The sequence below is a fragment of the Sardina pilchardus genome, chromosome 20 (assembly GCF_963854185.1).
Source record: "Sardina pilchardus chromosome 20, fSarPil1.1, whole genome shotgun sequence".
Lineage (NCBI taxonomy): Eukaryota > Metazoa > Chordata > Actinopteri > Clupeiformes > Clupeidae > Sardina > Sardina pilchardus.
Window position 1 is genome coordinate 180,672 of NC_085013.1, and position 27,259 is coordinate 207,930.

The 27,259-nt window shown below is 42.9% G+C and overlaps 15 non-coding genes across 15 annotated transcripts; all 15 read right to left on the reverse strand.

The window, feature by feature from the left end:
• Positions 1–1,231: 1,231 nt before the first annotated feature.
• On the reverse strand, positions 1,232–1,350 carry LOC134068246 (5S ribosomal RNA). The gene has a single exon (XR_009936629.1). It is a non-coding gene; the product is annotated as a 5S ribosomal RNA (ribosomal RNA).
• A 1,688-nt stretch (positions 1,351–3,038) lies between these two features.
• LOC134068248 (5S ribosomal RNA) lies at positions 3,039–3,157 on the reverse strand. Its single transcript, XR_009936631.1, has one exon. It is a non-coding gene; the product is annotated as a 5S ribosomal RNA (ribosomal RNA).
• Positions 3,158–4,775: 1,618 nt separating this feature from the next.
• On the reverse strand, positions 4,776–4,894 carry LOC134068295 (5S ribosomal RNA). Its single transcript, XR_009936674.1, has one exon. It is a non-coding gene; the product is annotated as a 5S ribosomal RNA (ribosomal RNA).
• Positions 4,895–6,509: 1,615 nt separating this feature from the next.
• On the reverse strand, positions 6,510–6,628 carry LOC134068296 (5S ribosomal RNA). Its single transcript, XR_009936675.1, has one exon. It is a non-coding gene; the product is annotated as a 5S ribosomal RNA (ribosomal RNA).
• A 1,613-nt stretch (positions 6,629–8,241) lies between these two features.
• Positions 8,242–8,360, reverse strand: LOC134068297 (5S ribosomal RNA). Its single transcript, XR_009936676.1, has one exon. It is a non-coding gene; the product is annotated as a 5S ribosomal RNA (ribosomal RNA).
• Positions 8,361–10,048: 1,688 nt separating this feature from the next.
• Positions 10,049–10,167, reverse strand: LOC134068249 (5S ribosomal RNA). Its single transcript, XR_009936632.1, has one exon. It is a non-coding gene; the product is annotated as a 5S ribosomal RNA (ribosomal RNA).
• A 1,618-nt stretch (positions 10,168–11,785) lies between these two features.
• LOC134068298 (5S ribosomal RNA) lies at positions 11,786–11,904 on the reverse strand. Its single transcript, XR_009936677.1, has one exon. It is a non-coding gene; the product is annotated as a 5S ribosomal RNA (ribosomal RNA).
• A 1,615-nt stretch (positions 11,905–13,519) lies between these two features.
• Positions 13,520–13,638, reverse strand: LOC134068299 (5S ribosomal RNA). The gene has a single exon (XR_009936678.1). It is a non-coding gene; the product is annotated as a 5S ribosomal RNA (ribosomal RNA).
• Positions 13,639–15,258: 1,620 nt separating this feature from the next.
• Positions 15,259–15,377, reverse strand: LOC134068302 (5S ribosomal RNA). The gene has a single exon (XR_009936680.1). It is a non-coding gene; the product is annotated as a 5S ribosomal RNA (ribosomal RNA).
• A 1,691-nt stretch (positions 15,378–17,068) lies between these two features.
• LOC134068250 (5S ribosomal RNA) lies at positions 17,069–17,187 on the reverse strand. Its single transcript, XR_009936633.1, has one exon. It is a non-coding gene; the product is annotated as a 5S ribosomal RNA (ribosomal RNA).
• Positions 17,188–18,805: 1,618 nt separating this feature from the next.
• On the reverse strand, positions 18,806–18,924 carry LOC134068303 (5S ribosomal RNA). Its single transcript, XR_009936681.1, has one exon. It is a non-coding gene; the product is annotated as a 5S ribosomal RNA (ribosomal RNA).
• A 1,617-nt stretch (positions 18,925–20,541) lies between these two features.
• On the reverse strand, positions 20,542–20,660 carry LOC134068304 (5S ribosomal RNA). The gene has a single exon (XR_009936682.1). It is a non-coding gene; the product is annotated as a 5S ribosomal RNA (ribosomal RNA).
• Positions 20,661–22,275: 1,615 nt separating this feature from the next.
• LOC134068305 (5S ribosomal RNA) lies at positions 22,276–22,394 on the reverse strand. The gene has a single exon (XR_009936683.1). It is a non-coding gene; the product is annotated as a 5S ribosomal RNA (ribosomal RNA).
• Positions 22,395–24,014: 1,620 nt separating this feature from the next.
• Positions 24,015–24,133, reverse strand: LOC134068241 (5S ribosomal RNA). The gene has a single exon (XR_009936624.1). It is a non-coding gene; the product is annotated as a 5S ribosomal RNA (ribosomal RNA).
• Positions 24,134–25,812: 1,679 nt separating this feature from the next.
• On the reverse strand, positions 25,813–25,931 carry LOC134068306 (5S ribosomal RNA). The gene has a single exon (XR_009936684.1). It is a non-coding gene; the product is annotated as a 5S ribosomal RNA (ribosomal RNA).
• Between the last annotated feature and the right edge of the window lie 1,328 nt (positions 25,932–27,259).

A 27,259-nucleotide genomic window follows, 5' to 3' on the forward strand; every position in this document is an offset into this window, starting at 1 on the left:
CGCTTTGGACAAAGGCGTCTGCTAAATAACCATAGCCATAGCCATAGCCATAGCCATAGCCATAGCCATACTCAAAGCTAAGGAGAGAAATCAGTGTCTGGCCATGCATGAGAATATAAAACCACTAAGTATTTGATGGGATATAAAAAAAAAAAATCCGTTTTTCTAAGCAGAGCGAAAACACAGGGGACGTTTCATTGGAGAGAACAGCCCTAATTTACAATTCATAAAATATGAGCTTCGTTTTAGAAACTTAGCCTCTCAATGAAAACAACGTACACATACCGGTCGGGATGCGGACGCTCCGAGTTGGGTCTCTGGCCAGTTAGGACTGCGCATTCAGGTCATGTGTTGTAAAGAGGGTTGTTTCGTGGATCCTCTTTGCTTCATCTTCGCCACGGAGAAAGAAAAAACAACTGCTCCTAATGCAGTTCTCTACTGGTGTGCTAGAGTCACTGGCAGCCAATGATCCATACATGTCCAGATGTACACTAGCGACAGAAAGCGTGGCGCTCCCTCCGGCGACGGAGACGTGAATGAGCGCTTCTCCTTAGCGCACGGTTTATATAGGCCTTATACGTAATAGTAGACACACGTCAATCGAATGCTGCATCTAATCCGACAACATAGGCTATGTAGTAGCAACTGCTGTCAAGCAAAACTTCATGAAGCACGCTGATATTAGCTTTTCATATATCAATTCGCTGTGCGTAAAAACAGGACCTTTGGTCACTCGCTCTACTTGGACATCCTGAAACGAGTAACCTACAGTTGTTCAGGAAAACACTACAATATCTGGGATGTCGAAGGCCATGCAGACTAAAGGCTATTTTCCATACTCAGACAGTGTTGAAAAATTACTTTGCAGCTCTTGGGCGAATGAACACAGCGAGACCGGGAATTGTACAACACGGTGAAAACTACATCGAAAACAAAGCTGTCACCCCAAAAAATAAGCTAAACATTCCAGATGAAAACAAGCACTAAAACTCCCCCAATCCGCCAGCTGTTTACAGTCAACTCGTGCAATTTTTTCCGACCTGTTGCTGGCTTAGCCTATATTTCCTACCTATGTATTTATTTATTTATTTATTTATGTATTTATTTATTTTGCTTTCAAACGGAGGAAGCAAATATTCAAAGGGGTTGGAACGTCTACGTACTAGGGAGCAGGCACGCACAGACAGACAGCCTGAAAAAAAAAAAAGTTTCACTGGCTGATGGAGAGAAAAGCTTACGGCACCTGGTATTCCCAGGCGGTCTCCCATCCAAGTACTAACCAGGCCCGACGTTGCTTAGCTTCCGAGATCGGACGAGATCGGGCGTGTTCAGCGTGGTATGGCCGTAAGCGAAAGCAACCGGCCAAAGTAACCTACTTAAAGCTCCCTAACCCGGGTTGGAGACGCGTGTGTTGTGAAAGGTGAGGTACGCTACATTGTGTTCAAGAAAACAAGGGCGCATTTTCCGCGTGGAGTTCAACTTTGAAAGTGAAGAATACAACAAATGGCATTTAAAACTTGGTAACATTTCCAATAACTGTTCCTTCTTTATCCTAAAAACGATGGGTACTGACAGAAGAGTTTGGTTAGGCAAGTGCACATACTTTACTCACAGTACAACATACATAGGGCAGCTTTATCTCTGATTAAAACGCTCACAGATTTGTTTAGAAGCTAAATAAATTGTAATGGTGACATAGCATGGCAAAAACCACTTGGTGTGTACACCATTTGAAACTACCACAAGTAAATTAGAAAATGTCACTGGAGTAAAAAAAAGCTCAGCTTTTCAAACAAAGATGATACTTCGCTTTGGACAAAGGCGTCTGCTAAATAACCATAGCCATAGCCATAGCCATAGCCATAGCCATAGCCATACTCAAAGCTAAGGAGAGAAATCAGTGTCTGGCCATGCATGAGAATATAAAACCACTAAGTATTTGATGGGATATAAAAAAAAAAAATCCGTTTTTCTAAGCAGAGCGAAAACACAGGGGACGTTTCATTGGAGAGAACAGCCCTAATTTACAATTCATAAAATATGAGCTTCGTTTTAGAAACTTAGCCTCTCAATGAAAACAACGTACACATACCGGTCGGGATGCGGACGCTCCGAGTTGGGTCTCTGGCCAGTTAGGACTGCGCATTCAGGTCATGTGTTGTAAAGAGGGTTGTTTCGTGGATCCTCTTTGCTTCATCTTCGCCACGGAGAAAGAAAAAACAACTGCTCCTAATGCAGTTCTCTACTGGTGTGCTAGAGTCACTGGCAGCCAATGATCCATACATGTCCAGATGTACACTAGCGACAGAAAGCGTGGCGCTCCCTCCGGCGACGGAGACGTGAATGAGCGCTTCTCCTTAGCGCACGGTTTATATAGGCCTTATACGTAATAGTAGACACACGTCAATCGAATGCTGCATCTAATCCGACAACATAGGCTATGTAGTAGCAACTGCTGTCAAGCAAAACTTCATGAAGCACGCTGATATTAGCTTTTCATATATCAATTCGCTGTGCGTAAAAACAGGACCTTTGGTCACTCGCTCTACTTGGACATCCTGAAACGAGTAACCTACAGTTGTTCAGGAAAACACTACAATATCTGGGATGTCGAAGGCCATGCAGACTAAAGGCTATTTTCCATACTCAGACAGTGTTGAAAAATTACTTTGCAGCTCTTGGGCGAATGAACACAGCGAGACCGGGAATTGTACAACACGGTGAAAACTACATCGAAAACAAAGCTGTCACCCCAAAAAATAAGCTAAACATTCCAGATGAAAACAAGCACTAAAACTCCCCCAATCCGCCAGCTGTTTACAGTCAACTCGTGCAATTTTTTCCGACCTGTTGCTGGCTTAGCCTATATTTCCTACCTATGTATTTATTTATTTATTTATTTATGTATTTATTTATTTTGCTTTCAAACGGAGGAAGCAAATATTCAAAGGGGTTGGAACGTCTACGTACTAGGGAGCAGGCACGCACAGACAGACAGCCTGAAAAAAAAAAAAGTTTCACTGGCTGATGGAGAGAAAAGCTTACGGCACCTGGTATTCCCAGGCGGTCTCCCATCCAAGTACTAACCAGGCCCGACGTTGCTTAGCTTCCGAGATCGGACGAGATCGGGCGTGTTCAGCGTGGTATGGCCGTAAGCGAAAGCAACCGGCCAAAGTAACCTACTTAAAGCTCCCTAACCCGGGTTGGAGACGCGTGTGTTGTGAAAGGTGAGGTACGCTACATTGTGTTCAAGAAAACAAGGGCGCATTTTCCGCGTGGAGTTCAACTTTGAAAGTGAAGAATACAACAAATGGCATTTAAAACTTGGTAACATTTCCAATAACTGTTCCTTCTTTATCCTAAAAACGATGGGTACTGACAGAAGAGTTTGGTTAGGCAAGTGCACATACTTTACTCACAGTACAACATACATAGGGCAGCTTTATCTCTGATTAAAACGCTCACAGATTTGTTTAGAAGCTAAATAAATTGTAATGGTGACATAGCATGGCAAAAACCACTTGGTGTGTACACCATTTGAAACTACCACAAGTAAATTAGAAAATGTCACTGGAGTAAAAAAAAAGCTCAGCTTTTCAAACAAAGATGATACTCAAAGCTAAGGAGAGAAATCAGTGTCTGGCCATGCATGAGAATATAAAACCACTAAGTATTTGATGGGATTTAAAAAAAAAAAAATCCGTTTTTCTAAGCAGAGCGAAAACACAGGAGACGTTTCATTGGAGAGAACAGCCCTAATTTACAATTCATAAAATATGAGCTTCGTTTTAGAAACTTAGCCTCTCAATGAAAACAACGTACACATACCGGTCGGGATGCGGACGCTCCGAGTTGGGTCTCTGGCCAGTTAGGACTGCGCATTCAGGTCATGTGTTGTAAAGAGGGTTGTTTCGTGGATCCTCTTTGCTTCATCTTCGCCACGGAGAAAGAAAAAACAACTGCTCCTAATGCAGTTCTCTACTGGTGTGCTAGAGTCACTGGCAGCCAATGATCCATACATGTCCAGATGTACACTAGCGACAGAAAGCGTGGCGCTCCCTCCGGCGACGGAGACGTGAATGAGCGCTTCTCCTTAGCGCACGGTTTATATAGGCCTTATACGTAATAGTAGACACACGTCAATCGAATGCTGCATCTAATCCGACAACATAGGCTATGTAGTAGCAACTGCTGTCAAGCAAAACTTCAAGAAGCACGCTGATATTAGCTTTTCATATATCAATTCGCTGTGCGTAAAAACAGGACCTTTGGTCACTCGCTCTACTTGGACATCCTGAAACGAGTAACCTACAGTTGTTCAGGAAAACACTACAATATCTGGGATGTCGAAGGCCATGCAGACTATAGGCTATTTTCCATACTCAGACAGTGTTGAAAAAATTACTTTGCAGCTCTTGGGCGAATGAACACAGCGAGACGGGGAATTGTACAACACGGTGAAAACTACATCGAAAACAAAGCTGTCACCCCAAAAAATAAGCTAAACATTCCAGATGAAAACAAGCACTAAAACTCCCCCAATCCGCCAGCTGTTTACAGTCAACTCGTGCAATTTTTTCCGACCTGTTGCTGGCTTAGCCTATATTTCCTACCTATGTATTTATTCATTTATTTATTTATGTATTTCTTTATTTTGCTTTCAAACGGAGGAAGCAAATATTCAAAGGGGTTGGAACGTCTACGTACTAGGGAGCAGGCACGCACAGACAGACAGCCTGAAAAAAAAAAAAGTTTCACTGGCTGATGGAGAGAAAAGCTTACGGCACCTGGTATTCCCAGGCGGTCTCCCATCCAAGTACTAACCAGGCCCGACGCTGCTTAGCTTCCGAGATCGGACGAGATCGGGCGTGTTCAGCGTGGTATGGCCGTAAGCGAAAGCAACCGGCCAAAGTAACCTACTTAAAGCTCCCTAACCCGGGTTGGAGACGCGTGTGTTGTGAAAGGTGAGGTACGCTACATTGTGTTCAAGAAAACAAGGGCGCATTTTCCGCGTGGAGTTCAACTTTGAAAGTGAAGAATACAACAAATGGCATTTAAAACTTGGTAACATTTCCAATAACTGTTCCTTCTTTATCCTAAAAACGATGGGTACTGACAGAAGAGTTTGGTTAGGCAAGTGCACATACTTTACTCACAGTACAACATACATAGGGCAGCTTTATCTCTGATTAAAACGCTCACAGATTTGTTTAGAAGCTAAATAAATTGTAATGGTGACATAGCATGGCAAAAACCACTTGGTGTGTACACCATTTGAAACTACCACAAGTAAATTAGAAAATGTCACTGGAGTAAAAAAAAGCTCAGCTTTTCAAACAAAGATGATACTCAAAGCTAAGGAGAGAAATCAGTGTCTGGCCATGCATGAGAATATAAAACCACTAAGTATTTGATGGGATATAAAAAAAAAAAAATCCGTTTTTCTAAGCAGAGCGAAAACACAGGGGACGTTTCATTGGAGAACAGCCCTAATTTACAATTCATAAAATATGAGCTTCGTTTTAGAAACTTAGCCTCTCAATGAAAACAACGTACACATACCGGTTGGGATGCGGACGCTCCGAGTTGGGTCTCTGGCCAGTTAGGACTGCGCATTCAGGTCATGTGTTGTAAAGAGGGTTGTTTCGTGGATCCTCTTTGCTTCATCTTCGCCACGGAGAAAGAAAAAACAACTGCTCCTAATGCAGTTCTCTACTGGTGTGCTAGAGTCACTGGCAGCCAATGATCCATACATGTCCAGATGTACACTAGCGACAGAAAGCGTGGCGCTCCCTCCGGCGACGGAGACGTGAATGAGCGCTTCTCCTTAGCGCACGGTTTATATAGGCCTTATACGTAATAGTAGACACACGTCAATCGAATGCTGCATCTAATCCGACAACATAGGCTATGTAGTAGCAACTGCTGTCAAGCAAAACTTCAAGAAGCACGCTGATATTAGCTTTTCATATATCAATTCGCTGTGCGTAAAAACAGGACCTTTGGTCACTCGCTCTACTTGGACATCCTGAAACGAGTAACCTACAGTTGTTCAGGAAAACACTACAATATCTGGGATGTCGAAGGCCATGCAGACTATAGGCTATTTTCCATACTCAGACAGTGTTGAAAAAATTACTTTGCAGCTCTTGGGCGAATGAACACAGCGAGACCGGGAATTGTACAACACGGTGAAAACTACATCGAAAACAAAGCTGTCACCCCAAAAAATAAGCTAAACATTCCAGATGAAAACAAGCACTAAAACTCCCCCAATCCGCCAGCTGTTTACAGTCAACTCGTGCAATTTTTTCCGACCTGTTGCTGGCTTAGCCTATATTTCCTACCTATGTATTTATTCATTTATTTATTTATGTATTTCTTTATTTTGCTTTCAAACGGAGGAAGCAAATATTCAAAGGGGTTGGAACGTCTACGTACTAGGGAGCAGGCACGCACAGACAGACAGCCTGAAAAAAAAAAAAGTTTCACTGGCTGATGGAGAGAAAAGCTTACGGCACCTGGTATTCCCAGGCGGTCTCCCATCCAAGTACTAACCAGGCCCGACGCTGCTTAGCTTCCGAGATCGGACGAGATCGGGCGTGTTCAGCGTGGTATGGCCGTAAGCGAAAGCAACCGGCCAAAGTAACCTACTTAAAGCTCCCTAACCCGGGTTGGAGACGCGTGTGTTGTGAAAGGTGAGGTACGCTACATTGTGTTCAAGAAAACAAGGGCGCATTTTCCGCGTGGAGTTCAACTTTGAAAGTGAAGAATACAACAAATGGCATTTAAAACTTGGTAACATTTCCAATAACTGTTCCTTCTTTATCCTAAAAACGATGGGTACTGACAGAAGAGTTTGGTTAGGCAAGTGCACATACTTTACTCACAGTACAACATACATAGGGCAGCTTTATCTCTGATTAAAACGCTCAGATTTGTTTAGAAGCTAAATAAATTGTAATGGTGACATAGCATGGCAAAAACCACTTGGTGTGTACACCATTTGAAACTACCACAAGTAAATTAGAAAATGTCACTGGAGTAAAAAAAAGCTCAGCTTTTCAAACAAAGATGATACTCAAAGCTAAGGAGAGAAATCAGTGTCTGGCCATGCATGAGAATATAAAACCACTAAGTATTTGATGGGATATAAAAAAAAAAAAATCCGTTTTTCTAAGCAGAGCGAAAACACAGGGGACGTTTCATTGGAGAACAGCCCTAATTTACAATTCATAAAATATGAGCTTCGTTTTAGAAACTTAGCCTCTCAATGAAAACAACGTACACATACCGGTTGGGATGCGGACGCTCCGAGTTGGGTCTCTGGCCAGTTAGGACTGCGCATTCAGGTCATGTGTTGTAAAGAGGGTTGTTTCGTGGATCCTCTTTGCTTCATCTTCGCCACGGAGAAAGAAAAAACAACTGCTCCTAATGCAGTTCTCTACTGGTGTGCTAGAGTCACTGGCAGCCAATGATCCATACATGTCCAGATGTACACTAGCGACAGAAAGCGTGGCGCTCCCTCCGGCGACGGAGACGTGAATGAGCGCTTCTCCTTAGCGCACGGTTTATATAGGCCTTATACGTAATAGTAGACACACGTCAATCGAATGCTGCATCTAATCCGACAACATAGGCTATGTAGTAGCAACTGCTGTCAAGCAAAACTTCAAGAAGCACGCTGATATTAGCTTTTCATATATCAATTCGCTGTGCGTAAAAACAGGACCTTTGGTCACTCGCTCTACTTGGACATCCTGAAACGAGTAACCTACAGTTGTTCAGGAAAACACTACAATATCTGGGATGTCGAAGGCCATGCAGACTATAGGCTATTTTCCATACTCAGACAGTGTTGAAAAAATTACTTTGCAGCTCTTGGGCGAATGAACACAGCGAGACCGGGAATTGTACAACACGGTGAAAACTACATCGAAAACAAAGCTGTCACCCCAAAAAATAAGCTAAACATTCCAGATGAAAACAAGCACTAAAACTCCCCCAATCCGCCAGCTGTTTACAGTCAACTCGTGCAATTTTTTCCGACCTGTTGCTGGCTTAGCCTATATTTCCTACCTATGTATTTATTCATTTATTTATTTATGTATTTCTTTATTTTGCTTTCAAACGGAGGAAGCAAATATTCAAAGGGGTTGGAACGTCTACGTACTAGGGAGCAGGCACGCACAGACAGACAGCCTGAAAAAAAAAAAAGTTTCACTGGCTGATGGAGAGAAAAGCTTACGGCACCTGGTATTCCCAGGCGGTCTCCCATCCAAGTACTAACCAGGCCCGACGCTGCTTAGCTTCCGAGATCGGACGAGATCGGGCGTGTTCAGCGTGGTATGGCCGTAAGCGAAAGCAACCGGCCAAAGTAACCTACTTAAAGCTCCCTAACCCGGGTTGGAGACGCGTGTGTTGTGAAAGGTGAGGTACGCTACATTGTGTTCAAGAAAACAAGGGCGCATTTTCCGCGTGGAGTTCAACTTTGAAAGTGAAGAATACAACAAATGGCATTTAAAACTTGGTAACATTTCCAATAACTGTTCCTTCTTTATCCTAAAAACGATGGGTACTGACAGAAGAGTTTGGTTAGGCAAGTGCACATACTTTACTCACAGTACAACATACATAGGGCAGCTTTATCTCTGATTAAAACGCTCACAGATTTGTTTAGAAGCTAAATAAATTGTAATGGTGACATAGCATGGCAAAAACCACTTGGTGTGTACACCATTTGAAACTACCACAAGTAAATTAGAAAATGTCACTGGAGTAAAAAAAAGCTCAGCTTTTCAAACAAAGATGATACTTCGCTTTGGACAAAGGCGTCTGCTAAATAACCATAGCCATAGCCATAGCCATAGCCATAGCCATAGCCATACTCAAAGCTAAGGAGAGAAATCAGTGTCTGGCCATGCATGAGAATATAAAACCACTAAGTATTTGATGGGATATAAAAAAAAAAAATCCGTTTTTCTAAGCAGAGCGAAAACACAGGGGACGTTTCATTGGAGAGAACAGCCCTAATTTACAATTCATAAAATATGAGCTTCGTTTTAGAAACTTAGCCTCTCAATGAAAACAACGTACACATACCGGTCGGGATGCGGACGCTCCGAGTTGGGTCTCTGGCCAGTTAGGACTGCGCATTCAGGTCATGTGTTGTAAAGAGGGTTGTTTCGTGGATCCTCTTTGCTTCATCTTCGCCACGGAGAAAGAAAAAACAACTGCTCCTAATGCAGTTCTCTACTGGTGTGCTAGAGTCACTGGCAGCCAATGATCCATACATGTCCAGATGTACACTAGCGACAGAAAGCGTGGCGCTCCCTCCGGCGACGGAGACGTGAATGAGCGCTTCTCCTTAGCGCACGGTTTATATAGGCCTTATACGTAATAGTAGACACACGTCAATCGAATGCTGCATCTAATCCGACAACATAGGCTATGTAGTAGCAACTGCTGTCAAGCAAAACTTCATGAAGCACGCTGATATTAGCTTTTCATATATCAATTCGCTGTGCGTAAAAACAGGACCTTTGGTCACTCGCTCTACTTGGACATCCTGAAACGAGTAACCTACAGTTGTTCAGGAAAACACTACAATATCTGGGATGTCGAAGGCCATGCAGACTAAAGGCTATTTTCCATACTCAGACAGTGTTGAAAAATTACTTTGCAGCTCTTGGGCGAATGAACACAGCGAGACCGGGAATTGTACAACACGGTGAAAACTACATCGAAAACAAAGCTGTCACCCCAAAAAATAAGCTAAACATTCCAGATGAAAACAAGCACTAAAACTCCCCCAATCCGCCAGCTGTTTACAGTCAACTCGTGCAATTTTTTCCGACCTGTTGCTGGCTTAGCCTATATTTCCTACCTATGTATTTATTTATTTATTTATTTATGTATTTATTTATTTTGCTTTCAAACGGAGGAAGCAAATATTCAAAGGGGTTGGAACGTCTACGTACTAGGGAGCAGGCACGCACAGACAGACAGCCTGAAAAAAAAAAAAGTTTCACTGGCTGATGGAGAGAAAAGCTTACGGCACCTGGTATTCCCAGGCGGTCTCCCATCCAAGTACTAACCAGGCCCGACGTTGCTTAGCTTCCGAGATCGGACGAGATCGGGCGTGTTCAGCGTGGTATGGCCGTAAGCGAAAGCAACCGGCCAAAGTAACCTACTTAAAGCTCCCTAACCCGGGTTGGAGACGCGTGTGTTGTGAAAGGTGAGGTACGCTACATTGTGTTCAAGAAAACAAGGGCGCATTTTCCGCGTGGAGTTCAACTTTGAAAGTGAAGAATACAACAAATGGCATTTAAAACTTGGTAACATTTCCAATAACTGTTCCTTCTTTATCCTAAAAACGATGGGTACTGACAGAAGAGTTTGGTTAGGCAAGTGCACATACTTTACTCACAGTACAACATACATAGGGCAGCTTTATCTCTGATTAAAACGCTCACAGATTTGTTTAGAAGCTAAATAAATTGTAATGGTGACATAGCATGGCAAAAACCACTTGGTGTGTACACCATTTGAAACTACCACAAGTAAATTAGAAAATGTCACTGGAGTAAAAAAAAAGCTCAGCTTTTCAAACAAAGATGATACTCAAAGCTAAGGAGAGAAATCAGTGTCTGGCCATGCATGAGAATATAAAACCACTAAGTATTTGATGGGATTTAAAAAAAAAAAAATCCGTTTTTCTAAGCAGAGCGAAAACACAGGAGACGTTTCATTGGAGAGAACAGCCCTAATTTACAATTCATAAAATATGAGCTTCGTTTTAGAAACTTAGCCTCTCAATGAAAACAACGTACACATACCGGTCGGGATGCGGACGCTCCGAGTTGGGTCTCTGGCCAGTTAGGACTGCGCATTCAGGTCATGTGTTGTAAAGAGGGTTGTTTCGTGGATCCTCTTTGCTTCATCTTCGCCACGGAGAAAGAAAAAACAACTGCTCCTAATGCAGTTCTCTACTGGTGTGCTAGAGTCACTGGCAGCCAATGATCCATACATGTCCAGATGTACACTAGCGACAGAAAGCGTGGCGCTCCCTCCGGCGACGGAGACGTGAATGAGCGCTTCTCCTTAGCGCACGGTTTATATAGGCCTTATACGTAATAGTAGACACACGTCAATCGAATGCTGCATCTAATCCGACAACATAGGCTATGTAGTAGCAACTGCTGTCAAGCAAAACTTCAAGAAGCACGCTGATATTAGCTTTTCATATATCAATTCGCTGTGCGTAAAAACAGGACCTTTGGTCACTCGCTCTACTTGGACATCCTGAAACGAGTAACCTACAGTTGTTCAGGAAAACACTACAATATCTGGGATGTCGAAGGCCATGCAGACTATAGGCTATTTTCCATACTCAGACAGTGTTGAAAAAATTACTTTGCAGCTCTTGGGCGAATGAACACAGCGAGACCGGGAATTGTACAACACGGTGAAAACTACATCGAAAACAAAGCTGTCACCCCAAAAAATAAGCTAAACATTCCAGATGAAAACAAGCACTAAAACTCCCCCAATCCGCCAGCTGTTTACAGTCAACTCGTGCAATTTTTTCCGACCTGTTGCTGGCTTAGCCTATATTTCCTACCTATGTATTTATTCATTTATTTATTTATGTATTTCTTTATTTTGCTTTCAAACGGAGGAAGCAAATATTCAAAGGGGTTGGAACGTCTACGTACTAGGGAGCAGGCACGCACAGACAGACAGCCTGAAAAAAAAAAAAGTTTCACTGGCTGATGGAGAGAAAAGCTTACGGCACCTGGTATTCCCAGGCGGTCTCCCATCCAAGTACTAACCAGGCCCGACGCTGCTTAGCTTCCGAGATCGGACGAGATCGGGCGTGTTCAGCGTGGTATGGCCGTAAGCGAAAGCAACCGGCCAAAGTAACCTACTTAAAGCTCCCTAACCCGGGTTGGAGACGCGTGTGTTGTGAAAGGTGAGGTACGCTACATTGTGTTCAAGAAAACAAGGGCGCATTTTCCGCGTGGAGTTCAACTTTGAAAGTGAAGAATACAACAAATGGCATTTAAAACTTGGTAACATTTCCAATAACTGTTCCTTCTTTATCCTAAAAACGATGGGTACTGACAGAAGAGTTTGGTTAGGCAAGTGCACATACTTTACTCACAGTACAACATACATAGGGCAGCTTTATCTCTGATTAAAACGCTCACAGATTTGTTTAGAAGCTAAATAAATTGTAATGGTGACATAGCATGGCAAAAACCACTTGGTGTGTACACCATTTGAAACTACCACAAGTAAATTAGAAAATGTCACTGGAGTAAAAAAAAGCTCAGCTTTTCAAACAAAGATGATACTCAAAGCTAAGGAGAGAAATCAGTGTCTGGCCATGCATGAGAATATAAAACCACTAAGTATTTGATGGGATATAAAAAAAAAAAAATCCGTTTTTCTAAGCAGAGCGAAAACACAGGGGACGTTTCATTGGAGAACAGCCCTAATTTACAATTCATAAAATATGAGCTTCGTTTTAGAAACTTAGCCTCTCAATGAAAACAACGTACACATACCGGTTGGGATGCGGACGCTCCGAGTTGGGTCTCTGGCCAGTTAGGACTGCGCATTCAGGTCATGTGTTGTAAAGAGGGTTGTTTCGTGGATCCTCTTTGCTTCATCTTCGCCACGGAGAAAGAAAAAACAACTGCTCCTAATGCAGTTCTCTACTGGTGTGCTAGAGTCACTGGCAGCCAATGATCCATACATGTCCAGATGTACACTAGCGACAGAAAGCGTGGCGCTCCCTCCGGCGACGGAGACGTGAATGAGCGCTTCTCCTTAGCGCACGGTTTATATAGGCCTTATACGTAATAGTAGACACACGTCAATCGAATGCTGCATCTAATCCGACAACATAGGCTATGTAGTAGCAACTGCTGTCAAGCAAAACTTCAAGAAGCACGCTGATATTAGCTTTTCATATATCAATTCGCTGTGCGTAAAAACAGGACCTTTGGTCACTCGCTCTACTTGGACATCCTGAAACGAGTAACCTACAGTTGTTCAGGAAAACACTACAATATCTGGGATGTCGAAGGCCATGCAGACTATAGGCTATTTTCCATACTCAGACAGTGTTGAAAAAATTACTTTGCAGCTCTTGGGCGAATGAACACAGCGAGACCGGGAATTGTACAACACGGTGAAAACTACATCGAAAACAAAGCTGTCACCCCAAAAAATAAGCTAAACATTCCAGATGAAAACAAGCACTAAAACTCCCCCAATCCGCCAGCTGTTTACAGTCAACTCGTGCAATTTTTTCCGACCTGTTGCTGGCTTAGCCTATATTTCCTACCTATGTATTTATTCATTTATTTATTTATGTATTTCTTTATTTTGCTTTCAAACGGAGGAAGCAAATATTCAAAGGGGTTGGAACGTCTACGTACTAGGGAGCAGGCACGCACAGACAGACAGCCTGAAAAAAAAAAAAGTTTCACTGGCTGATGGAGAGAAAAGCTTACGGCACCTGGTATTCCCAGGCGGTCTCCCATCCAAGTACTAACCAGGCCCGACGCTGCTTAGCTTCCGAGATCGGACGAGATCGGGCGTGTTCAGCGTGGTATGGCCGTAAGCGAAAGCAACCGGCCAAAGTAACCTACTTAAAGCTCCCTAACCCGGGTTGGAGACGCGTGTGTTGTGAAAGGTGAGGTACGCTACATTGTGTTCAAGAAAACAAGGGCGCATTTTCCGCGTGGAGTTCAACTTTGAAAGTGAAGAATACAACAAATGGCATTTAAAACTTGGTAACATTTCCAATAACTGTTCCTTCTTTATCCTAAAAACGATGGGTACTGACAGAAGAGTTTGGTTAGGCAAGTGCACATACTTTACTCACAGTACAACATACATAGGGCAGCTTTATCTCTGATTAAAACGCTCACAGATTTGTTTAGAAGCTAAATAAATTGTAATGGTGACATAGCATGGCAAAAACCACTTGGTGTGTACACCATTTGAAACTACCACAAGTAAATTAGAAAATGTCACTGGAGTAAAAAAAAAGCTCAGCTTTTCAAACAAAGATGATACTCAAAGCTAAGGAGAGAAATCAGTGTCTGGCCATGCATGAGAATATAAAACCACTAAGTATTTGATGGGATATAAAAAAAAAAAAAATCCGTTTTTCTAAGCAGAGCGAAAACACAGGGGACGTTTCATTGGAGAGAACAGCCCTAATTTACAATTCATAAAATATGAGCTTCGTTTTAGAAACTTAGCCTCTCAATGAAAACAACGTACACATACCGGTTGGGATGCGGACGCTCCGAGTTGGGTCTCTGGCCAGTTAGGACTGCGCATTCAGGTCATGTGTTGTAAAGAGGGTTGTTTCGTGGATCCTCTTTGCTTCATCTTCGCCACGGAGAAAGAAAAAACAACTGCTCCAAATGCAGTTCTCTACTGGTGTGCTAGAGTCACTGGCAGCCAATGATCCATACATGTCCAGATGTACACTAGCGACAGAAAGCGTGGCGCTCCCTCCGGCGACGGAGACGTGAATGAGCGCTTCTCCTTAGCGCACGGTTTATATAGGCCTTATACGTAATAGTAGACACACGTCAATCGAATGCTGCATCTAATCCGACAACATAGGCTATGTAGTAGCAACTGCTGTCAAGCAAAACTTCATGAAGCACGCTGATATTAGCTTTTCATATATCAATTCGCTGTGCGTAAAAACAGGAACTTTGGTCACTCGCTCTACTTGGACATCCTGAAACGAGTAACCTACAGTTGTTCAGGAAAACACTACAATATCTGGGATGTCGAAGGCCATGCAGACTATAGGCTATTTTCCATACTCAGACAGTGTTGAAAAAATTACTTTGCAGCTCTTGGGCGAATGAACACAGCGAGACCGGGAATTGTACAACACGGTGAAAACTACATAGAAAACAAAGCTGTCACCCCAAAAAATAAGCTAAACATTCCAGATGAAAACAAGCACTAAAACTCCCCCAATCCGCCAGCTGTTTACAGTCAACTCGTGCAATTTTTTTCCGACCTGTTGCTGGCTTAGCCTATATTTCCTACCTATGCATTTATTTATTTATTTATTTATGTATTTCTTTATTTTGCTTTCAAACGGAGGAAGCAAATATTCAAAGGGGTTGGAACGTCTACGTACTAGGGAGCAGGCACGCACAGACAGACAGCCTGAAAAAAAAAAAAGTTTCACTGGCTGATGGAGAGAAAAGCTTACGGCACCTGGTATTCCCAGGCGGTCTCCCATCCAAGTACTAACCAGGCCCGACGCTGCTTAGCTTCCGAGATCGGACGAGATCGGGCGTGTTCAGCGTGGTATGGCCGTAAGCGAAAGCAACCGGCCAAAGTAACCTACTTAAAGCTCCCTAACCCGGGTTGGAGACGCGTGCTACATTGTGTTCAAGAAAACAAGGGCGCATTTTCCGCGTGGAGTTCAACTTTGAAAGTGAAGAATACAACAAATGGCATTTAAAACTTGGTAACATTTCCAATAACTGTTCCTTCTTTATCCTAAAAACGATGGGTACTGACAGAAGAGTTTGGTTAGGCAAGTGCACATACTTTACTCACAGTACAACATACATAGGGCAGCTTTATCTCTGATTAAAACGCTCACAGATTTGTTTAGAAGCTAAATAAATTGTAATGGTGACATAGCATGGCAAAAACCACTTGGTGTGTACACCATTTGAAACTACCACAAGTAAATTAGAAAATGTCACTGGAGTAAAAAAAAGCTCAGCTTTTCAAACAAAGATGATACTTCGCTTTGGACAAAGGCGTCTGCTAAATAACCATAGCCATAGCCATAGCCATAGCCATAGCCATAGCCATAGCCATAGCCATAGCCATAGCCATACTCAAAGCTAAGGAGAGAAATCAGTGTCTGGCCATGCATGAGAATATAAAACCACTAAGTATTTGATGGGATATAAAAAAAAAAAATCCGTTTTTCTAAGCAGAGCGAAAACACAGGGGACGTTTCATTGGAGAGAACAGCCCTAATTTACAATTCATAAAATATGAGCTTCGTTTTAGAAACTTAGCCTCTCAATGAAAACAACGTACACATACCGGTCGGGATGCGGACGCTCCGAGTTGGGTCTCTGGCCAGTTAGGACTGCGCATTCAGGTCATGTGTTGTAAAGAGGGTTGTTTCGTGGATCCTCTTTGCTTCATCTTCGCCACGGAGAAAGAAAAAACAACTGCTCCTAATGCAGTTCTCTACTGGTGTGCTAGAGTCACTGGCAGCCAATGATCCATACATGTCCAGATGTACACTAGCGACAGAAAGCGTGGCGCTCCCTCCGGCGACGGAGACGTGAATGAGCGCTTCTCCTTAGCGCACGGTTTATATAGGCCTTATACGTAATAGTAGACACACGTCAATCGAATGCTGCATCTAATCCGACAACATAGGCTATGTAGTAGCAACTGCTGTCAAGCAAAACTTCATGAAGCACGCTGATATTAGCTTTTCATATATCAATTCGCTGTGCGTAAAAACAGGACCTTTGGTCACTCGCTCTACTTGGACATCCTGAAACGAGTAACCTACAGTTGTTCAGGAAAACACTACAATATCTGGGATGTCGAAGGCCATGCAGACTAAAGGCTATTTTCCATACTCAGACAGTGTTGAAAAATTACTTTGCAGCTCTTGGGCGAATGAACACAGCGAGACCGGGAATTGTACAACACGGTGAAAACTACATCGAAAACAAAGCTGTCACCCCAAAAAATAAGCTAAACATTCCAGATGAAAACAAGCACTAAAACTCCCCCAATCCGCCAGCTGTTTACAGTCAACTCGTGCAATTTTTTCCGACCTGTTGCTGGCTTAGCCTATATTTCCTACCTATGTATTTATTTATTTATTTATTTATGTATTTATTTATTTTGCTTTCAAACGGAGGAAGCAAATATTCAAAGGGGTTGGAACGTCTACGTACTAGGGAGCAGGCACGCACAGACAGACAGCCTGAAAAAAAAAAAAGTTTCACTGGCTGATGGAGAGAAAAGCTTACGGCACCTGGTATTCCCAGGCGGTCTCCCATCCAAGTACTAACCAGGCCCGACGTTGCTTAGCTTCCGAGATCGGACGAGATCGGGCGTGTTCAGCGTGGTATGGCCGTAAGCGAAAGCAACCGGCCAAAGTAACCTACTTAAAGCTCCCTAACCCGGGTTGGAGACGCGTGTGTTGTGAAAGGTGAGGTACGCTACATTGTGTTCAAGAAAACAAGGGCGCATTTTCCGCGTGGAGTTCAACTTTGAAAGTGAAGAATACAACAAATGGCATTTAAAACTTGGTAACATTTCCAATAACTGTTCCTTCTTTATCCTAAAAACGATGGGTACTGACAGAAGAGTTTGGTTAGGCAAGTGCACATACTTTACTCACAGTACAACATACATAGGGCAGCTTTATCTCTGATTAAAACGCTCACAGATTTGTTTAGAAGCTAAATAAATTGTAATGGTGACATAGCATGGCAAAAACCACTTGGTGTGTACACCATTTGAAACTACCACAAGTAAATTAGAAAATGTCACTGGAGTAAAAAAAAAGCTCAGCTTTTCAAACAAAGATGATACTCAAAGCTAAGGAGAGAAATCAGTGTCTGGCCATGCATGAGAATATAAAACCACTAAGTATTTGATGGGATTTAAAAAAAAAAAAATCCGTTTTTCTAAGCAGAGCGAAAACACAGGAGACGTTTCATTGGAGAGAACAGCCCTAATTTACAATTCATAAAATATGAGCTTCGTTTTAGAAACTTAGCCTCTCAATGAAAACAACGTACACATACCGGTCGGGATGCGGACGCTCCGAGTTGGGTCTCTGGCCAGTTAGGACTGCGCATTCAGGTCATGTGTTGTAAAGAGGGTTGTTTCGTGGATCCTCTTTGCTTCATCTTCGCCACGGAGAAAGAAAAAACAACTGCTCCTAATGCAGTTCTCTACTGGTGTGCTAGAGTCACTGGCAGCCAATGATCCATACATGTCCAGATGTACACTAGCGACAGAAAGCGTGGCGCTCCCTCCGGCGACGGAGACGTGAATGAGCGCTTCTCCTTAGCGCACGGTTTATATAGGCCTTATACGTAATAGTAGACACACGTCAATCGAATGCTGCATCTAATCCGACAACATAGGCTATGTAGTAGCAACTGCTGTCAAGCAAAACTTCAAGAAGCACGCTGATATTAGCTTTTCATATATCAATTCGCTGTGCGTAAAAACAGGACCTTTGGTCACTCGCTCTACTTGGACATCCTGAAACGAGTAACCTACAGTTGTTCAGGAAAACACTACAATATCTGGGATGTCGAAGGCCATGCAGACTATAGGCTATTTTCCATACTCAGACAGTGTTGAAAAAATTACTTTGCAGCTCTTGGGCGAATGAACACAGCGAGACCGGGAATTGTACAACACGGTGAAAACTACATCGAAAACAAAGCTGTCACCCCAAAAAATAAGCTAAACATTCCAGATGAAAACAAGCACTAAAACTCCCCCAATCCGCCAGCTGTTTACAGTCAACTCGTGCAATTTTTTCCGACCTGTTGCTGGCTTAGCCTATATTTCCTACCTATGTATTTATTCATTTATTTATTTATGTATTTCTTTATTTTGCTTTCAAACGGAGGAAGCAAATATTCAAAGGGGTTGGAACGTCTACGTACTAGGGAGCAGGCACGCACAGACAGACAGCCTGAAAAAAAAAAAAGTTTCACTGGCTGATGGAGAGAAAAGCTTACGGCACCTGGTATTCCCAGGCGGTCTCCCATCCAAGTACTAACCAGGCCCGACGCTGCTTAGCTTCCGAGATCGGACGAGATCGGGCGTGTTCAGCGTGGTATGGCCGTAAGCGAAAGCAACCGGCCAAAGTAACCTACTTAAAGCTCCCTAACCCGGGTTGGAGACGCGTGTGTTGTGAAAGGTGAGGTACGCTACATTGTGTTCAAGAAAACAAGGGCGCATTTTCCGCGTGGAGTTCAACTTTGAAAGTGAAGAATACAACAAATGGCATTTAAAACTTGGTAACATTTCCAATAACTGTTCCTTCTTTATCCTAAAAACGATGGGTACTGACAGAAGAGTTTGGTTAGGCAAGTGCACATACTTTACTCACAGTACAACATACATAGGGCAGCTTTATCTCTGATTAAAACGCTCACAGATTTGTTTAGAAGCTAAATAAATTGTAATGGTGACATAGCATGGCAAAAACCACTTGGTGTGTACACCATTTGAAACTACCACAAGTAAATTAGAAAATGTCACTGGAGTAAAAAAAAGCTCAGCTTTTCAAACAAAGATGATACTCAAAGCTAAGGAGAGAAATCAGTGTCTGGCCATGCATGAGAATATAAAACCACTAAGTATTTGATGGGATATAAAAAAAAAAAAATCCGTTTTTCTAAGCAGAGCGAAAACACAGGGGACGTTTCATTGGAGAGAACAGCCCTAATTTACAATTCATAAAATATGAGCTTCGTTTTAGAAACTTAGCCTCTCAATGAAAACAACGTACACATACCGGTTGGGATGCGGACGCTCCGAGTTGGGTCTCTGGCCAGTTAGGACTGCGCATTCAGGTCATGTGTTGTAAAGAGGGTTGTTTCGTGGATCCTCTTTGCTTCATCTTCGCCACGGAGAAAGAAAAAACAACTGCTCCAAATGCAGTTCTCTACTGGTGTGCTAGAGTCACTGGCAGCCAATGATCCATACATGTCCAGATGTACACTAGCGACAGAAAGCGTGGCGCTCCCTCCGGCGACGGAGACGTGAATGAGCGCTTCTCCTTAGCGCACGGTTTATATAGGCCTTATACGTAATAGTAGACACACGTCAATCGAATGCTGCATCTAATCCGACAACATAGGCTATGTAGTAGCAACTGCTGTCAAGCAAAACTTCATGAAGCACGCTGATATTAGCTTTTCATATATCAATTCGCTGTGCGTAAAAACAGGAACTTTGGTCACTCGCTCTACTTGGACATCCTGAAACGAGTAACCTACAGTTGTTCAGGAAAACACTACAATATCTGGGATGTCGAAGGCCATGCAGACTATAGGCTATTTTCCATACTCAGACAGTGTTGAAAAAATTACTTTGCAGCTCTTGGGCGAATGAACACAGCGAGACCGGGAATTGTACAACACGGTGAAAACTACATCGAAAACAAAGCTGTCACCCCAAAAAATAAGCTAAACATTCCAGATGAAAACAAGCACTAAAACTCCCCCAATCCGCCAGCTGTTTACAGTCAACTCGTGCAATTTTTTCCGATCTGTTGCTGGCTTAGCCTATATTTCCTACCTATGTATTTATTTATTTATTTATTTATGTATTTCTTTATTTTGCTTTCAAACGGAGGAAGCAAATATTCAAAGGGGTTGGAACGTCTACGTACTAGGGAGCAGGCACGCACAGACAGACAGCCTGAAAAAAAAAAAAGTTTCACTGGCTGATGGAGAGAAAAGCTTACGGCACCTGGTATTCCCAGGCGGTCTCCCATCCAAGTACTAACCAGGCCCGACGCTGCTTAGCTTCCGAGATCGGACGAGATCGGGCGTGTTCAGCGTGGTATGGCCGTAAGCGAAAGCAATCGGCCAAAGTAACCTACTTAAAGCTCCCTAACCCGGGTTGGAGACGCGTGTGTTGTGAAAGGTGAGGTACGCTACATTGTGTTCAAGAAAACAAGGGCGCATTTTCCGCGTGGAGTTCAACTTTGAAAGTGAAGAATACAACAAATGGCATTTAAAACTTGGTAACATTTCCAATAACTGTTCCTTCTTTATCCTAAAAACGATGGGTACTGACAGAAGAGTTTGGTTAGGCAAGTGCACATACTTTACTCACAGTACAACATACATAGGGCAGCTTTATCTCTGATTAAAACGCTCACAGATTTGTTTAGAAGCTAAATAAATTGTAATGGTGACATAGCATGGCAAAAACCACTTGGTGTGTACACCATTTGAAACTACCACAAGTAAATTAGAAAATGTCACTGGAGTAAAAAAAAGCTCAGCTTTTCAAACAAAGATGATACTCAAAGCTAAGGAGAGAAATCAGTGTCTGGCCATGCATGAGAATATAAAACCACTAAGTATTTGATGGGATATAAAAAAAAAAAAATCCGTTTTTCTAAGCAGAGCGAAAACACAGGGGACGTTTCATTGGAGAACAGCCCTAATTTACAATTCATAAAATATGAGCTTCGTTTTAGAAACTTAGCCTCTCAATGAAAACAACGTACACATACCGGTTGGGATGCGGACGCTCCGAGTTGGGTCTCTGGCCAGTTAGGACTGCGCATTCAGGTCATGTGTTGTAAAGAGGGTTGTTTCGTGGATCCTCTTTGCTTCATCTTCGCCACGGAGAAAGAAAAAACAACTGCTCCTAATGCAGTTCTCTACTGGTGTGCTAGAGTCACTGGCAGCCAATGATCCATACATGTCCAGATGTACACTAGCGACAGAAAGCGTGGCGCTCCCTCCGGCGACGGAGACGTGAATGAGCGCTTCTCCTTAGCGCACGGTTTATATAGGCCTTATACGTAATAGTAGACACACGTCAATCGAATGCTGCATCTAATCCGACAACATAGGCTATGTAGTAGCAACTGCTGTCAAGCAAAACTTCAAGAAGCACGCTGATATTAGCTTTTCATATATCAATTCGCTGTGCGTAAAAACAGGACCTTTGGTCACTCGCTCTACTTGGACATCCTGAAACGAGTAACCTACAGTTGTTCAGGAAAACACTACAATATCTGGGATGTCGAAGGCCATGCAGACTATAGGCTATTTTCCATACTCAGACAGTGTTGAAAAAATTACTTTGCAGCTCTTGGGCGAATGAACACAGCGAGACCGGGAATTGTACAACACGGTGAAAACTACATCGAAAACAAAGCTGTCACCCCAAAAAATAAGCTAAACATTCCAGATGAAAACAAGCACTAAAACTCCCCCAATCCGCCAGCTGTTTACAGTCAACTCGTGCAATTTTTTCCGACCTGTTGCTGGCTTAGCCTATATTTCCTACCTATGTATTTATTCATTTATTTATTTATGTATTTCTTTATTTTGCTTTCAAACGGAGGAAGCAAATATTCAAAGGGGTTGGAACGTCTACGTACTAGGGAGCAGGCACGCACAGACAGACAGCCTGAAAAAAAAAAAAGTTTCACTGGCTGATGGAGAGAAAAGCTTACGGCACCTGGTATTCCCAGGCGGTCTCCCATCCAAGTACTAACCAGGCCCGACGCTGCTTAGCTTCCGAGATCGGACGAGATCGGGCGTGTTCAGCGTGGTATGGCCGTAAGCGAAAGCAACCGGCCAAAGTAACCTACTTAAAGCTCCCTAACCCGGGTTGGAGACGCGTGTGTTGTGAAAGGTGAGGTACGCTACATTGTGTTCAAGAAAACAAGGGCGCATTTTCCGCGTGGAGTTCAACTTTGAAAGTGAAGAATACAACAAATGGCATTTAAAACTTGGTAACATTTCCAATAACTGTTCCTTCTTTATCCTAAAAACGATGGGTACTGACAGAAGAGTTTGGTTAGGCAAGTGCACATACTTTACTCACAGTACAACATACATAGGGCAGCTTTATCTCTGATTAAAACGCTCACAGATTTGTTTAGAAGCTAAATAAATTGTAATGGTGACATAGCATGGCAAAAACCACTTGGTGTGTACACCATTTGAAACTACCACAAGTAAATTAGAAAATGTCACTGGAGTAAAAAAAAGCTCAGCTTTTCAAACAAAGATGATACTCAAAGCTAAGGAGAGAAATCAGTGTCTGGCCATGCATGAGAATATAAAACCACTAAGTATTTGATGGGATATAAAAAAAAAAAAAAATCCGTTTTTCTAAGCAGAGCGAAAACACAGGGGACGTTTCATTGGAGAGAACAGCCCTAATTTACAATTCATAAAATATGAGCTTCGTTTTAGAAACTTAGCCTCTCAATGAAAACAACGTACACATACCGGTTGGGATGCGGACGCTCCGAGTTGGGTCTCTGGCCAGTTAGGACTGCGCATTCAGGTCATGTGTTGTAAAGAGGGTTGTTTCGTGGATCCTCTTTGCTTCATCTTCGCCACGGAGAAAGAAAAAACAACTGCTCCAAATGCAGTTCTCTACTGGTGTGCTAGAGTCACTGGCAGCCAATGATCCATACATGTCCAGATGTACACTAGCGACAGAAAGCGTGGCGCTCCCTCCGGCGACGGAGACGTGAATGAGCGCTTCTCCTTAGCGCACGGTTTATATAGGCCTTATACGTAATAGTAGACACACGTCAATCGAATGCTGCATCTAATCCGACAACATAGGCTATGTAGTAGCAACTGCTGTCAAGCAAAACTTCATGAAGCACGCTGATATTAGCTTTTCATATATCAATTCGCTGTGCGTAAAAACAGGAACTTTGGTCACTCGCTCTACTTGGACATCCTGAAACGAGTAACCTACAGTTGTTCAGGAAAACACTACAATATCTGGGATGTCGAAGGCCATGCAGACTATAGGCTATTTTCCATACTCAGACAGTGTTGAAAAAATTACTTTGCAGCTCTTGGGCGAATGAACACAGCGAGACCGGGAATTGTACAACACGGTGAAAACTACATAGAAAACAAAGCTGTCACCCCAAAAAATAAGCTAAACATTCCAGATGAAAACAAGCACTAAAACTCCCCCAATCCGCCAGCTGTTTACAGTCAACTCGTGCAATTTTTTTCCGACCTGTTGCTGGCTTAGCCTATATTTCCTACCTATGCATTTATTTATTTATTTATTTATGTATTTCTTTATTTTGCTTTCAAACGGAGGAAGCAAATATTCAAAGGGGTTGGAACGTCTACGTACTAGGGAGCAGGCACGCACAGACAGACAGCCTGAAAAAAAAAAAAGTTTCACTGGCTGATGGAGAGAAAAGCTTACGGCACCTGGTATTCCCAGGCGGTCTCCCATCCAAGTACTAACCAGGCCCGACGCTGCTTAGCTTCCGAGATCGGACGAGATCGGGTGTGTTCAGCGTGGTATGGCCGTAAGCGAAAGCAACCGGCCAAAGTAACCTACTTAAAGCTCCCTAACCCGGGTTGGAGACGCGTGCTACATTGTGTTCAAGAAAACAAGGGCGCATTTTCCGCGTGGAGTTCAACTTTGAAAGTGAAGAATACAACAAATGGCATTTAAAACTTGGTAACATTTCCAATAACTGTTCCTTCTTTATCCTAAAAACGATGGGTACTGACAGAAGAGTTTGGTTAGGCAAGTGCACATACTTTACTCACAGTACAACATACATAGGGCAGCTTTATCTCTGATTAAAACGCTCACAGATTTGTTTAGAAGCTAAATAAATTGTAATGGTGACATAGCATGGCAAAAACCACTTGGTGTGTACACCATTTGAAACTACCACAAGTAAATTAGAAAATGTCACTGGAGTAAAAAAAAGCTCAGCTTTTCAAACAAAGATGATACTTCGCTTTGGACAAAGGCGTCTGCTAAATAACCATAGCCATAGCCATAGCCATAGCCATAGCCATAGCCATAGCCATAGCCATACTCAAAGCTAAGGAGAGAAATCAGTGTCTGGCCATGCATGAGAATATAAAACCACTAAGTATTTGATGGGATATAAAAAAAAAAAATCCGTTTTTCTAAGCAGAGCGAAAACACAGGGGACGTTTCATTGGAGAGAACAGCCCTAATTTACAATTCATAAAATATGAGCTTCGTTTTAGAAACTTAGCCTCTCAATGAAAACAACGTACACATACCGGTCGGGATGCGGACGCTCCGAGTTGGGTCTCTGGCCAGTTAGGACTGCGCATTCAGGTCATGTGTTGTAAAGAGGGTTGTTTCGTGGATCCTCTTTGCTTCATCTTCGCCACGGAGAAAGAAAAAACAACTGCTCCTAATGCAGTTCTCTACTGGTGTGCTAGAGTCACTGGCAGCCAATGATCCATACATGTCCAGATGTACACTAGCGACAGAAAGCGTGGCGCTCCCTCCGGCGACGGAGACGTGAATGAGCGCTTCTCCTTAGCGCACGGTTTATATAGGCCTTATACGTAATAGTAGACACACGTCAATCGAATGCTGCATCTAATCCGACAACATAGGCTATGTAGTAGCAACTGCTGTCAAGCAAAACTTCATGAAGCACGCTGATATTAGCTTTTCATATATCAATTCGCTGTGCGTAAAAACAGGACCTTTGGTCACTCGCTCTACTTGGACATCCTGAAACGAGTAACCTACAGTTGTTCAGGAAAACACTACAATATCTGGGATGTCGAAGGCCATGCAGACTATAGGCTATTTTCCATACTCAGACAGTGTTGAAAAATTACTTTGCAGCTCTTGGGCGAATGAACACAGCGAGACCGGGAATTGTACAACACGGTGAAAACTACATCGAAAACAAAGCTGTCACCCCAAAAAATAAGCTAAACATTCCAGATGAAAACAAGCACTAAAACTCCCCCAATCCGCCAGCTGTTTACAGTCAACTCGTGCAATTTTTTCCGACCTGTTGCTGGCTTAGCCTATATTTCCTACCTATGTATTTATTTATTTATTTATTTATGTATTTATTTATTTTGCTTTCAAACGGAGGAAGCAAATATTCAAAGGGGTTGGAACGTCTACGTACTAGGGAGCAGGCACGCACAGACAGACAGCCTGAAAAAAAAAAAAGTTTCACTGGCTGATGGAGAGAAAAGCTTACGGCACCTGGTATTCCCAGGCGGTCTCCCATCCAAGTACTAACCAGGCCCGACGCTGCTTAGCTTCCGAGATCGGACGAGATCGGGCGTGTTCAGCGTGGTATGGCCGTAAGCGAAAGCAACCGGCCAAAGTAACCTACTTAAAGCTCCCTAACCCGGGTTGGAGACGCGTGCTACATTGTGTTCAAGAAAACAAGGGCGCATTTTCCGCGTGGAGTTCAACTTTGAAAGTGAAGAATACAACAAATGGCATTTAAAACTTGGTAACATTTCCAATAACTGTTCCTTCTTTATCCTAAAAACGATGGGTACTGACAGAAGAGTTTGGTTAGGCAAGTGCACATACTTTACTCACAGTACAACATACATAGGGCAGCTTTATCTCTGATTAAAACGCTCACAGATTTGTTTAGAAGCTAAATAAATTGTAATGGTGACATAGCATGGCAAAAACCACTTGGTGTGTACACCATTTGAAACTACCACAAGTAAATTAGAAAATGTCACTGGAGTAAAAAAAAGCTCAGCTTTTCAAACAAAGATGATACTTCGCTTTGGACAAAGGCGTCTGCTAAATAACCATAGCCATAGCCATAGCCATAGCCATAGCCATAGCCATAGCCATAGCCATACTCAAAGCTAAGGAGAGAAATCAGTGTCTGGCCATGCATGAGAATATAAAACCACTAAGTATTTGATGGGATATAAAAAAAAAAAATCCGTTTTTCTAAGCAGAGCGAAAACACAGGGGACGTTTCATTGGAGAGAACAGCCCTAATTTACAATTCATAAAATATGAGCTTCGTTTTAGAAACTTAGCCTCTCAATGAAAACAACGTACACATACCGGTCGGGATGCGGACGCTCCGAGTTGGGTCTCTGGCCAGTTAGGACTGCGCATTCAGGTCATGTGTTGTAAAGAGGGTTGTTTCGTGGATCCTCTTTGCTTCATCTTCGCCACGGAGAAAGAAAAAACAACTGCTCCTAATGCAGTTCTCTACTGGTGTGCTAGAGTCACTGGCAGCCAATGATCCATACATGTCCAGATGTACACTAGCGACAGAAAGCGTGGCGCTCCCTCCGGCGACGGAGACGTGAATGAGCGCTTCTCCTTAGCGCACGGTTTATATAGGCCTTATACGTAATAGTAGACACACGTCAATCGAATGCTGCATCTAATCCGACAACATAGGCTATGTAGTAGCAACTGCTGTCAAGCAAAACTTCATGAAGCACGCTGATATTAGCTTTTCATATATCAATTCGCTGTGCGTAAAAACAGGACCTTTGGTCACTCGCTCTACTTGGACATCCTGAAACGAGTAACCTACAGTTGTTCAGGAAAACACTACAATATCTGGGATGTCGAAGGCCATGCAGACTATAGGCTATTTTCCATACTCAGACAGTGTTGAAAAATTACTTTGCAGCTCTTGGGCGAA